We start from the raw sequence: 15408 nt of genomic DNA, 5'->3' as shown, positions 1-15408 counted from the left end.
ATAGAATAAATACTAATAAAATAAAAATAATATTAACTAAGGAAGGCTATAATAAAACAATACTTCCTATAGCACTTAAGCTAGCCTATTAACTATTAAAGCCACTAGGTTATATAGACTATCTCTAATATACTAGAACTATAATAAAAAGGGCTATAAGGAAGCAGACTGCTATAACCCTATAAAAACTAATTGAAAGTATAGATTTATACTAGAAAGTAAGAATGCATAATAAATTAGCTTATAGGAAAATAAACCCTAAATAGCAGTATATATTACCAGAAGAATCGCTGTAACTTATTTAGGATATAATATAGTACTATATAGTAACCTAGTAGACTAAGTAAGAGCCTAGGAATAGCTAGAAGATTAATAAAAATAATAAGAAGATAGAAATAAGAAAATCAGGGAATAGAAGAAAGAAGGAAATAATAAAACCAGGACTATTACTAAAGGAATAAACACTTAATCGCTAAAAAAAGCAACTAGTATAATAAAACCCTAAATATTGTAAATATAAGAAAAAACTTAGATAGGATAAATGACGCTAGAAATAATAGTAACCTATACCAGAATTAATACCCCTTATTAATAATGGCAAAACTATCGTAGTAATACTCAAGGGAAAAGAAGTTATCCCTGAATAGGATAAACTACTCAGGGTTACTAGACTAGTAGTCTAAGTAGAGATTTTATACATAAATTACCTTATTATAGTTATAATTACATAGGAATATATATATCGTATATAAAGGGAATACTATAACATAGTAGTTCTTATATTAAATAGTATTGTATATTTTCTCTACTTATTACTATTCTAAATAGAGCTTTTTTATAGCTTTTACTTTCATCTTCTACTAAAGGCTTTATTTTAAGCTTTTATATAATAATATATAGTTTTAGCTATAACTACTATAAAGAAATACTATTTAAAGTATAAAATAAAGTATAATATAGTACTTTCTATAATTAAGAATAATAAATAGCCTACTTACTATTTAAAGGCTTAATTAAAAATAAAATAGTACTTTTTCCTAATAATAGTTATTCCTTAATAAGGTTAAGTTTCCATACACTAATATATCTCAGCAGTTATATAGATTTATAATCTTAGGCTATAATTAAGCCATTTTTTCTTGTTTACTTTACTATAATAATAGAGAATAATATCTTTTTCTTTACTAATTAATCTAGTAAGTTATCTACTTACTATATAATAACTACTATTTTGATTAAACTTTTACCTATTTTAAAATAGCCTCTTCTAGCTTTTTAGGATCTAACTTGCAGTATTTTAATACTAATATATTATATTAAGCTGATTTAATTATTAAAGATAAAAATAATCTACTGAGTTAATCTATTAAAAGCTCTTATAATTACCTTCCTTTTTACCTTCCTAAAGAGGAAAAGGCTATTATTTTTAAGAATGGTTCTTTTATAAGAGAATTACTTCCTATTAATCCCTAACTTAAATATAAAATGGCTATTAGATATAATTTATAAGTTACTTTCCGTTTTATTAGTATAACTATATAATTATATAGCTACTTAATTAGTTAATTTAGAATTTTACTAATTCTAGGTATAATTTCGATTAATCTATAAAAGTTAAAGGATTCTAAACCTCTAATTATACTCAATATTAAAAGCAAAAATACCCTAAGTATAACCCTTTATAACCTTTATCTAAAAGAGGTAAATCTTTATTTCTTTTTTAACTAGTTATATAGGCCTTATTATTATATATTAACTATATAGGAATTAATAACCCTTAAGACCTCTTTTTTAAAAATTAAAAACTACTCTCTTTTACCTATTAAGGAGCTATAGAAAAGATATTATATTTTCTTATTAAGAATAATTTATTTTTTTATACTATAGGAAGTAATTCCTTTAGAAAGCTTTTAAATTATTTTAAGTAGTAAGTTATACTCCCTAACTCATTTTATTATATAGTATATACTAACTAAATACTAATATTATATAGGGATGCCCCTATTATAAATAAGGATAATATTAAATCCTATTTATTTAATGCCTTTAAATCTGCTTTTTCTACATTATTTATAGATTTAAAGATTATATTAAGGTACTTAGGACTTTTTCTTTTACTTTTAATATCTAGACTTCTTTAGTAAATAAATCCTATTTAAGGGTTATAATTTCATATTTAAGCCTAGAGCTTTAACCTTTTTATAAACTTATTAGTAAGGATATTATTTCCCTGCTTATATAGCCTTATTCGAAATTTGTTTTAATTAATTATATATAATTAGCTTTTTAAGAGCTAGAAGAAGCTTATACCGGTCTTTATATTCATTCTTAGTTATTCTCTTCTTTATAAGCTTATCTAAGTATTATTTTAAAGAATATTTTTAGGTATTTATATTATATATTTTTTATACTTCTTTATTTTGCTAATTAGGCTATATAGTATAATAAGGGATAATATAGCGAAAAATAACTATTTTTTAAAGTCCTTTAAATTAAACTATAAGAACCTGTTTTCTAAGGACTTTAATAATATTATTAGATATATAAGTTATATTTTAAACCTTATTATATAGCATATTTTAAGAGACTATCTAGCCTCTGAGATATCTAATCTCTAATATTTAAATTATATGGATAATCTTAAGACTTTAGCTTCTTTAGAAGCTATAGAAGGCAGATTTAATAGTAAGTCTTTTTTATTATATAAATAATATATTATAAATAATACTAATTTTTCTAGGCTTAATTAGCCGGGTTAGCTGAGTTTCTGCTCTTATTAAGTATACTAGAGAAATTTAAGCCCTTTTTAAAGAAGGGATTATAATTAATAAGGAAAACTAATAGCTTCCTGAAAATTATAAAAAACCTAAATTCTATTAGGTAAATAACCTTCTTAAATATTTTTTTTATCTATATATTATATGTATAACTTACTAAGTAATATTTTTTAGATAATATTATGAGATAGAATTTTATACTAATAATAATTAATGCTATCCTTTTATTAAGAGGACCTATTAATTATATAATAAGGAATACTAATTATAAAGAATATTTAAATATTAGTCTTTCTAAGGCTAATTAGGGAGTATTAGGCTATTTAAAGAGTAATTACATACTATTTAAAAAGCCTATAATTAAACTATAAGGAGAAGTATTTATTATTATATCCTTAGGCTTTCTTTAAATTTTCTAACTACTTAAAGGTCTAAAAAGCTATAAGTAAGACTTTAAAATTAAAGCTAGGCAGCTTAGAAAAGTAAGTTATTTCCCTACTTAGTATAAGCTTTTATTTAATAATTAATATTTATTTTTTCTAGGAACTTCTATCTATTTATTCTTAAGTTATTTAGTAAGGGTTAAATAAATTAAAAAAGTGTTTTCTACCTTAATTAACCTATAGTAATCTAAAAGACTATAAGTAAGTTAGTTTTTCTATTTTATTACATATATATATATTAGGGTTTCTTATTACCTATTATTCTAGGTCTTACTTTTAAATTAGTCTATTTTTAAGTTAATAGGTTAATTTACTATTATCTTAATATTAAGAGGGATATTAAGGAGTTCTTTATTAAAGAATATAAACTATAAGTTATTTTCTATATTATATTTTTAAAGACGGTTTTTTATATCAATTTATATATATATAGGGTTAAATTTACAGTTAAAAATTTCTATTAACCCTCTAATAGTTTAACTAATAAATTATATAATTCTTATAGTTATATAAGGGAATCTACTAGAGATACTAGTTTTAACTTAAAATTATATCCTAGTTATACTTTAACTCTTAAAGAATATAACTTATATTTTACTAAATAAAGCTGCAATCCTTCAGTAACTATATTCTATATATTTCTTCCTATATTATTTATACTACTTAACTTATAGAAATAACCCTATAACTAGTATAAAGAAAATCTATACTAATACCGTATAATTGCTATATTAGCTAGATGCTATTTAGCTATTCTGGCTACTTCTGCTTTAACTAACAGGGTATTTTTTAACTTATAGTAGTATTATTAAAAAAAATAGGTTATAAATTAGGTCAGATTTAATAAAGCAGCTTATTTTATTAAGTATTTAGGAATTATAGGACCTTAATTCCGTAAATAAGGAATTAAATAATTATTCTAACTTAGAAGAGGAGGAATTAGAAGAAAATATAGGTAAAAGTTAGGATATCCCTATTATAGGTAAAAGTGACTTTAATAGTCGATTTAAAGATTAGTTAAATAACTAATTAACTGATTTTAGTAGTAGCTTAGATCCCTTAAATTAAAAGCTTTTTATTTTTTATTTTAAACAGTTAAATCTATATCTTTTTTTTTAAATTTATACTTTTTTACCTTTTTTTACTTAATCATTTTTCAATTAATAAGCAAGAATATATAACTTATAAAGTAAAATAAGATCTATATAATACAAATTTTTACTCCTTTTAGCCCTATAATACCTTACTTATAAGCTATATTAGAATAAGAAGTCTTTAAAGCTTAAATTAAGGACTTCAGTAAAATTAAATTTCTAATCTTAATTTTATATACCTTATAGGGCAGTAAAAAAAAATCTAATTTTAAGAGTATATATAGTATTCTTATAATTAAATAGTATATTAGTTATTTTACCTAATATATTCTTCTTATTAGGGCTATATATAAGATATAATACTTTTCTTTATATAAGCTTAAACTAAAGTATTTCGTAAATTCTACCCTTTAACCTTAATTTTAAGTACCTTATAAGGCCTTAAAAAGTCTGAAAACTATGTACATATATAATATCTATATAATTTAATAGTATATTATTTTTATAATCTTATATATACCTTATAATAGAGGCTATATATAAGAACTACAATCCTTTTCTATATAAATTTAAATTAAATCTAGTAATGGAAAGGATAATAGAATTACCTTTAGTTAATATAATAAAAATAATAAAAGATATATAAGTTATACTCTCTTATTTAATATTAAAAAAACTATATTAAAGTATTTTTCTTATTATATATATACTATATTTAAAATTATATTGTATTTTAACTATAGTATATAGGTTAAAAAGTAGGTAATTCTAGTAATAGCTCCCGCTCTAAAGAATTAGCCCGTTAGAACAGGAGCTACATTTTTTTCTATAGGGTATAAGTTTAAATGCTTATAAAATAGCTTTTTTTAATTTATATAAATATAGTAAATAGCTGGTATATATAAATAAATAGCTATTTTAGATATATTCTATTATCATCTATATTTTATTAGTAACTAATAATAAATAAAGTATTTAAAAAATAATATATAGATTTATTATTAATCAACTAGTGACTGGTCTAGTCTGACTAGACTAGTCACTAGTTAAGAATAAGTCAGACTAATGAAACACCCTGAATAATTATGATAATTTAGAAATAAAGAAAGAAATAGAATACAATATAAGTAAATATAAGGCAAGATAAAAAGAGTTAAAAGGAATATTATAATATTTAAGAACTAGCTATAAAGCCTAGATAAATAGCTAGAAAAGAAGCCAGAAATAAAAGATGAGCTTAAAAATATACTTTAAGAGTTTTAAATCTATAATAAGCTCTTTAAAGAAGAGTTTAATACTAGGGTATTATAGTGTTTACGCTAAGACTATAAAATTTGCCTTATATTAGAAAAGCTACCTCTCTAGAAGATCTATAACTTTAATGAAATAGAACTTATTACCCTTATAGAATACCCAGAAGAGAAACTATAAAAGGGCAATATATAGGAATTAATATCCTTAGCTAGATTTCCTATTATATTTATACCGAAGAAAAATAGAAAACTATAACTAATTATAGATTATAGATAATTAAATGCTCCTATAGTTAAGGACTAGATATTATTTCTGCTTATTATAGAATTTAAGGGCTATTTATAGGGAAAATAAAGATTTATTATTTTTAACCTTAAAAGAGCCTATAATCTTATCTGCATTAAATAAGGCAATAGATAGAAGATTGCTTTTAAAATAAAATTTAGATTATTTAAGTACCTAGTAATGCCTTTTAGATTTATAAATATCCTGGTAACCTTTTAAAGGATAATTAATATTATCCTAAGATAATACCTTAATATCTTTATAGTCTACTACCTAGATAATACCTTAATCTTCTTAGATAGTAATAGAGAATATTATAAATATATCTATAAAGTTTTTAAAGCACTATAAGATACTAATTTACTAGTAGAACTAGAAAAATATTACTTATATTTTAAAGAAATTAACTTCCTTAGATATAATATTCTGCTAGGAGAAATCTAAATGGATTAAAAGAAACTTTTAGCAGTATAAGATTAGCTATTATCTATAATTATAAAAGAAATATAAAGCTTCTTAGGCTCTATTAATTACTATTAATATTCTATTAAAGACTTTAATTAAGCTTACTAAGAAAAATGAAGGATTTACTTAGATATAGGAAGCTTAAAGAGTATTTAAGAATTTATAAAATAGTATCCTTAGTAAGCTAATATTAATTATATTTAACCTAATAAAAGAAGTTAAGCTAAAAATAAATGCATTAGACTTTATACTAGGAGAATAAATTAATTAATAAGATAATAAAGGACGATGAGACCTTATTGCCTTCTTTTCTTATAAACTATATAGAGCTAAACTAAATTACCCTATTTATAATAAAGAATTCCTAGCTATTATTAATTATTTTATAGAATTTAGATATTATCTTATAGGAAGCCTTTATTAAATTAAGGTTTATATTAGCTACTAAAATATCTAATACTTTACTATTACTTAAGAATTAATCTAATAATAATTATATTATATTAAATACTTATATATATTTAACTTTATTATTATATACTATAAAGGATCTAATATTAGATAAGTAAATACTATTAGTTAATAGCTAGACTTTAATACTAGTATTACTAAGACTAATAAGAAAATCCTAGAGAAAAATAATAAAGGAGAATACTAATTTAAAATACCTATAAGAACTATAGTATATATAAAGAAAAAGGAATTACTATTCCTACTACCTAAATATAAATACCTATAGGAATAGAAGGGACTAGGTAACTTTATAGACTAGGCTATAGGAAAATGATAATTAGAAAATCTCTATTTATATAAGAATAATAAAATCAGGCTCTTAAGTATAAGTTTCTAATAAATCTTTAATTAGTATTATAATTTTAAAATTAAGTATAATCCTGATTACTATAGAATATTAAAATTAATAAATTAACTATATATAAATAAGTCATTATAGAAATAGATTAAGGAAGTAATAGAGAAATATAAAGCATAAAAGAATAATAAAATAGTAGCAATTGAGGAATAGGAAAAAGACATTAATAGACTATAAAGCCTATAAGAAATAAGCTTTTATTGCCAGATAGGAAAATAAATACCCTAAATTAGATAAATATTAAATAAATTCAGAGAAAAACTAGTATAGGATATATATAAATATCCCCAATATAGCTACTAATGTATTATTAAAATACTTAAAAGACTTAAAGGTAAATACTAGATAGAAGGAATAAGAAAAATAATAGAAAAAGTAATTAAATAGTATAATATATATAACGTGGTTAATAAGCGAGCATAATAAAAATCCCTTACCTTATAGTATTTTAATCTAATTAGATATTTATTAATAACCCAATATATCACAGTCTTTAAATAAATCTAGAATCCTTCTGGTCCTTTAGGCTCTTAAAAATTACTTAAACCTTAGTCTCTAAAGCGCTGCAGAGATTTATTAAGTTGGCTAAATGCAGCTATTGCGCCGACAGCAAGGCATTCAATCGCAAGACAAATCAGGTCCAAACTCGCGGCAACTATCTAATCTAGAAGAATAGACTATAGTTTAATTTATTATTAATTTAGATTTATAAGGATTTCCCTTAAAACTATATTATATAGGAGAAATGGCTAATTCTCTACTTATTAATTGTAATATATTACCTATTAGTAAGCGCTAGGCTTATAACTTTATTAAGTAGTAACTAGAGCTAAAAACATATACTTTTTAGAGATATAATTACTAGAGAGATAAATATAAAGGTCTAACTATTATTTATAGCTAGTTTTAGCTTATATAGAATATAATCGCTAAGTATAGTATTTAACTAGGTAATATTTAGAATTTTAATAAGACTGGCTTTATAATAGGTATTATCTAGTCTAAAATAGTAATTATAAGCTTAAAAAGGTAAAAAAGACTAAAATTAATATAGCTAGGAAACTATAAATAGATTATTATAATTCTAGTAATTAATATAGAAAGCTAATTAATCTTACTATTTATTAGTAGTTTAGGCTAATATTATTTTATAAATTAATATTAAGAAAGTAATCTTCTTAGTAATTAGGTTATTATAATAAGCTAAAATAAATATATAAATAATAAGCTAGGCCTTAAGTAGCTAAAATATTTTAATTGATTAGTAGTAAAGTAATTAATTAGTCTTTATTATCTCTTAATCCTAGATGGTTATAAAAGTTATTACTTTATTAACTTAAAGAGATATTATTAGGATTATAAGATTATTATACTTTATATACCTCTATATATATCATATTTACTTTAACCTCTTAATATTAGGTATTTTTTAATATTTAAGAATACTTATAGTTAAAAAATAGAATATTTAATTAAATACTCTATAATCTATATTTTAAAGACTAAGTTCTTCCTGGCCTTTTATATTACTTTTTAATTTACTTTTATAGAAAGTAATATCCAGGGAGCTTTAAAGGAGCTAGGCTTTATCCTTTTTACCTAGAAATTATTATCTTAAAGCTTAATATATAGTTATAGACTTTAATGCCTCCCAGGGAGGCAAGTTAACTATCTAGCCTATAGACTTTAAAGACCCTAAAGATAGTAAAAGAGGCTTAATCTTAATCTAAATACCTTACTAGATAAATTATATTATATAAAAGCAACTCCCTAGAGTTAATAATTAAGGCTATTAAATTAAATACTAAAGTAATATTAGTAATTATATATAAGGTTATTTTATTAAGAGATTAAGTTTAAAATCCTAAAGAAGTAAATATAATATTAAGCTAGCGCTAAAGAATAAAAAGAATAAGACTATAGAAAGGAAGGCCAGTAACTATATAGGAAGTATTATAGGCAATTAATTAGATAGATATAAATATGCAGGCAGTAGCTAAATTATTTAGAAGAAGTAATCAAGGAAGGTCAGTTAGACTGGGTATTTAGCATTATAGTGTATGCAGTAAGACTAGGTATAATGCAAGAATATATTAGGAGGATATTTAGGCTTCTAGAGATAAGTATAGTGAGTAGTTTTAATTGACTAGATAGATTATAGTAGTCTTATTATATAGATAATTAAGAGGGTTAAGATTTCTATTATGCTCGCTTATCTGCCATGCTCGCTTATTAACCACGTTATATAAACTAAGGCATAATAATATAAACCTTATAAGCAGCTATAATTACTACTAGTAGTATAGAGACCCTAGGACTTAATTACTATAGACTTTATAATTAAATTACCCTTATTAGAAGCGCCCTTAATAGGAACCTTTTATGATAGCATTATAGTTATTATTAATTAACTTATAAAGTTTTTATATTACTTATCCTATAAAGAATCTATAGATATAGAAGAACTTTCCTATATTTTTTATTAATATATTATTAGTATATAGACTATTAAATAAGATCCTATTAGATAGAAGACTAATATTTATAGCTAAGTTCTGGTAATCCCTTATATTATATCTAGGACTTAATTACTAACTATTAATAGCCTTTAAACTATAAATAAATAGTTAAATAGTATAAACAAACTAAGTATTAGAATAATACTTATAATACTATATTAACTATAGATAAAATAACTAGTTTAAAAAGCTACCTATTATATAATTAGCTTATAATACTGCATATAATAAAAGCATAAAGTTAATACTAGCTTATATAACCTTTAGACTTATTCTTAATGCTTATTATAATAATTGCAAAATAGAGATAATTAACCCTGCTGCAATCTTAAAGGTAAATAAATTAAAAACCTATATAAAGAAATAAAAATAGAATTAGAATTTATTAGAAAAAGAATAAAAAATACTATAATACTAAGAAGGTAAAAAGATTAACCTTTAAGGAGGAAGATATAGTTTATTTAGCTATAAGAAGTATTATAAAGAAATAACCTTTATATAAACTAGACTATAAATATATTAAAGTATATAAAACTATAAAGAAAATCTTAGAAAATAACATTAAACTAGACCTATAACTAAAAATCAAGCTCTATTTAAGCTTTTATATTTCCATACTTAAATTAATAGCTGATATAATATAAGATAAAATAGGCAATAAATTAAAAGAAATTAAACGACTAGATATCTATAAAGTAAAAGTAATTAAAGATATAAAGAAACTAAAATTAAATATATCTAAAGATACTAGTAAATATATACCCTTAATAACTAGCTGCTTTATAGAAGACTTAGCCTTTTTAGCCTCTTTAAGCTTATTTAATGTATCTAAACTATAGTAGGTTATTTTAATACTATGAGATACTAGCTCTTTCTTTCGCTTGCAATAAGACTCCTGTTAGGAAAGAGACTTATCTAACTCCCTCTGCGCAATATAAAGCGCTTTATAATAAGAATGCAGAAGCTCCTTAGCAGCAGCCTCTTACTCCTTAAGATATTTTGCCTTATTTATAATGCAGGTAACTATTCTATTATCTATACCCTAATAAAATATAAATATATAAAACTATAGGAATTTACTACATACCAGTTATATCGCAAGGATTATTAAGTAATATATATAAATTATAGTTTTTCTTTCCTATAATTATTTTATATATAATACTGCGCTTTAAATAAGAAAAAATAAGGCATAATTTTAAAACTAAATTATATAATACCTTTAGTAGCTTTATAATACTTTTCTATAGAAATCGCTAATATATTATTAGAAGAATCTACTTTTCATTTAGTATAATACCCTAGTATAATAAAGAATATAGGTTTAAGTTAGATTTACCTAGAAAATTTTATTAGAAGGAATAGGTTATGCAGGCCTTAAGGATAAGACCTAATAGAGGGGAGATATTATATTATAATCCTGGCGGTTATATTATATATACCCTATAATTTTCCTCTAATTAATATGAAGCTTACCTATACCAGAGTAAGCCTTATTAAGCTTACTTATATATATATAAAACTTACCCTATAGCTTACCTCTAATATTATAAGCCTTTCCTAAATGCTTATTATTATATAAGTAAACCTTAATATATATATATACTCCTTTAGCACTAGATAGGACTTAGCTTATTAACTATTAATAAAATATCTTTACCTAAATATGCCTTACCTGCTCTATTTGCTATTAAGAAATATAATACTTTGCTAAGCTTAGTATTATAATGCCTTACCCATCTACTAATATAAACCTAGTATAGACTAGTTTATCCCTTAGGAATTATAACTGTTACAGTATAGTCTAAATAAGAGTTATTAGTTTATAATAATTAGGTTTTCTAAGGGATAGACTAGTCTATTTTAAGTTTATATTAGCAGAGCTATAGGGTATATAATAATAAGCAATTATAAAGTATTATATCTGTTAATAGTAAACAAGGCAGGTTAAATATATTTAGGTTAAGATACTTTATTAATAGCTATTAAGCTAAGTATAGTAGTTAATACTAAGTAGATATATATATATGTAAAGTAATTATTATATTAAACTAGGATTACTAAGTATTTCTAGTGATTACTAGTGATTATTTATTCTTAGCGGTAATCCAATCTTAATAATTATTAGACAGATCTAGGTATACCTGGTGGTTCTATCTAATTGATGAAATTGTGGGGTACACATGACGTGACAACTAGGATTATGATATATATAGGTATAACCTTATCTAGGTATAACTTTTTAAGCGCTTTAATCAGCTAACCCTTATATGTACTAATATACTTTAACCCCTCGTAGTTAATTAATTATTCCTTTTATAATTACTTATATATTAGCTCCTCAATTCAAAATACAGTTTAAAAATTTAATATTTTCATGTAAGTTCAGTAATAGAATTTGAAGATAGTATATTTTATAACTAGATTAATTTCTATAGAGATAACTTTTACCTCTAGGTTAGCCTCTATTTTAAATTTCTATATCCCTAGTAAAATCCCTAGATTAACCTTTAGTTAATCCTATTAACCCTATATATTGCTTCTATTACATATAAGGCCTTTAATTCAATTAATTTTATTACTTTTATTACTTTAATAGTATTCTTTTTAATTATATTTCTTATTAACTTAATAGGATTATTAAAGACCTTATTAGCCTAGGTTATTTATAACCTAAGGTATTAATACTAAGCCTTATACCTATAGTTTAACTTAATTCCCTTAAGGAAAGTAACTTTATTATAATAGGCCTTATTAAGCCTTCTTATAAGCCTCCTCTTAAGGTCCCTTAGCCACTTAAGCTTCTGCTTAAGCCTTATTGTTATCTAGCCTTACTTATAGATGTAAAAATATATTATTAAAAATAAAAGGTGGTTATAGCTAAAGGTATTTAACCTAATAAGGCTATAGTTACTATTATTATCATTATTATTACTGTCTTTATTACTATGGAGACTTTGTCTTCTAGAAATAGGCAATATTATATTATATAAAGCCTATCGATTAATTAGCTATTAACATACCTAATAACAGATAGACTAGGGATTACTTAACTGCATTTAAAAGTTCTTGATAATAAGTTATAAGAAAAAGAAGCTACTATATATATATAGTAGCTTCTTTTATTGCCTTCTTATTATAGAATCTAGTTATTATTATATTAATTATCTTACTAGGAATATTAACTCTTATGAGAAACTTAGGTTTAATATATTAAGTTCTTAATCTATATGAACCCTTTCGTTTTAAATTTATAAGAGAAACTCAAGAATACTTAGGCTTAGTATAGAGTATAGAGTGAAAGAAAATAATAATAAAAAGGAAATAGAACTCAAGACTAAAGAAAATAAAACCAGGAAGGTATAAAAACAATATTAAAGCTAAGCCCCTAAAGAAAAAGAGAAACAATAATAGAAATATAAAGAATATTATCATTAAGATAAGCAAATAATAGGAGTTATAATAATCTTAACTATATCTAATAATAATATAATTAGGACTAATTAGATAGTAGATTGTATTCCTATAACAACTATAATATAGGAAAAGAAATAAATTGTACTATAACAGAGAGAAGTATAATATCAATACTGCTTAAGATAGTAATAAAGCGCTTCATGGATAAGATAAAGAGGAAGAGTAATAATAATAGCTATTTGATTTTTCAATAGCCAATACTCCGAAAGGAGCTGCATGCTTTATAGAAGATTTTATAACTTAATAGTATATAAGTAGTAGTAATAATAGTAATACTATATAACTTAGTATTAGATTAAAACCTTATATTAAAATATAAGCTTTAAATATATAATAATTATTTCCTACTTATGTTATATAAAATAGTATAAATAAGGAAATTATTATAATTAACTATTAAAACCTTAAGCATATATAATTTATTCTATTAATTACTTATATTTTATTTTTTAACTCTACGCTCTATGCCAAGCCTAAGTCTTCTTAAAGTTTTCTTATAAATTTAAAACTAGAGGATCTATGCGAATTAAAAACCTAATATATTAAACCTAAGTTTCTCTTAATAACTAACTTTCCTAGTAAGATAACTAATATAATAATAACTAAACTCTATAATAAGAGGGCAATAAAAGAAGCCTCTATATATATAGTAGCTTCTTCCTCCTGCAATCTACCACCGAGTATCTCTAAACGCAGTCAGTTAATCCCTGGTCTATCCGCTACTAGCCGCATTATATAGCTAACTAATATAGTATTATGCCGCCTAGAAGAAGAAGCCTCTATAGTGGCATCTATGACTATTCTAATGGCTATTTCCTCAGCGAAAAGGATATTATTAATACTATCTTGCTCAGTAATAACGGCAAGGACCTAAAGTGGCTAAGGCATAAGGCTAGGTGCCTCCGAGAGGCCCGGCACGACGACGACTACTATAGCCTTGTCAGGCTGATTGCCTTTAGCTGTAAGCTCCTCTTGCTCTTTATAATGCATTTTTAGACCTGCAAGCTAGACCGGATAGTAACAGGGCTTGAGCAGGAGCTTAAGCGTCTAAGGGACCTTAAGAAGAGGCTTGCAAGATAGCCTAATAATATCTATTATAACAAAGTCACCTTCCTTGAGGAAGTCAGGTCAGACTGTAGCCACAGGGCCTGGTGTTAGTGCCTCAGGTTGCAGGTGGCCTAGGCTAATAAGGCCTTTAATAACGCCGTTATTAAGTTAATCGAAGACGAGATTGCAAAGGATGCCGCCAAGGTAGCCGAAGTGATAAGGGCGTCTGCGGAGGAGGCCCCATAAGCTAATAGCGGAAGCTATATATGGGGTTAACTGAAGGTTAATCTGGGGATTATGTCGGGGATATAGAAAGTTAAAATGCAGGCCGACCCGGAGGCAAAAGCTGACTCCGTAGGAATTGATCCAGTCACGTAACTTGCCATCTCAAAATTCTATTGCCAAACTTGCACTAAGATGCCAAAATTTTAAACCATATTTTAAACTGAGGTAACTACTTATATAATAAAAAGCTAACTATAAATAGATTAGTAGTATAGCATACTAGATAATAATTAACTCTGCTAATAATAGACCTAATGCCCTTATCTATTAATATTATATTTAGTATAATTATAATAAATTAATCCCTTAGTTAGCAGGTAATTAAAATTATACGAAGAAATCAAACTAATTAACCTTTTCATAGTAATAACTATAGTATATTAGAGTTAATAAGTATTATAATAATATAATTTATATTATATTAAAATAGCTTAATTAGAAGGTCTTAATCTTTTTCTATTTAGATTAAATATCTAATATTAAATAGGTAATCTATGAGAAAAAGAGGCTTAATGCCCTATATTAGATATTATGCTGAAAGGTTAAAGGTACTAATAATAAGTATACTATAGATGTATTACAGTTAAAAAGTAATAGAGGCTAGGTTATAGATCTTAATATAATTGCCCTTATAGTTTAAGAGTTTAGGCTATTCTAGGTTAAATAATTATTAAAAGGCTTCTATTTAACTATAGCGGCCTACTTTCTTAATAATTGTTATAGTAAGGTTAATAGTTTAGTTATACTATAAGGTTTAGTAGGAAACTTCTGGTATAAGCGAAGGCTTCCCTATAGATTAGTAAGTATATAGAAGAATAAATTATATAATAATTATCTAAGTAAATGCAAAAATAAAAAGCCCTATAATAAGCAGTAATCTTAATAGTAGTC

The sequence above is a fragment of the Fusarium venenatum genome (assembly GCF_020744135.1).
Source record: "Fusarium venenatum strain MPI-CAGE-CH-0201 chromosome Unknown EDB82scaffold_2, whole genome shotgun sequence".
Taxonomy (NCBI): domain Eukaryota; kingdom Fungi; phylum Ascomycota; class Sordariomycetes; order Hypocreales; family Nectriaceae; genus Fusarium; species Fusarium venenatum.
Note: the sequence above shows the minus strand (reverse complement) of the source record.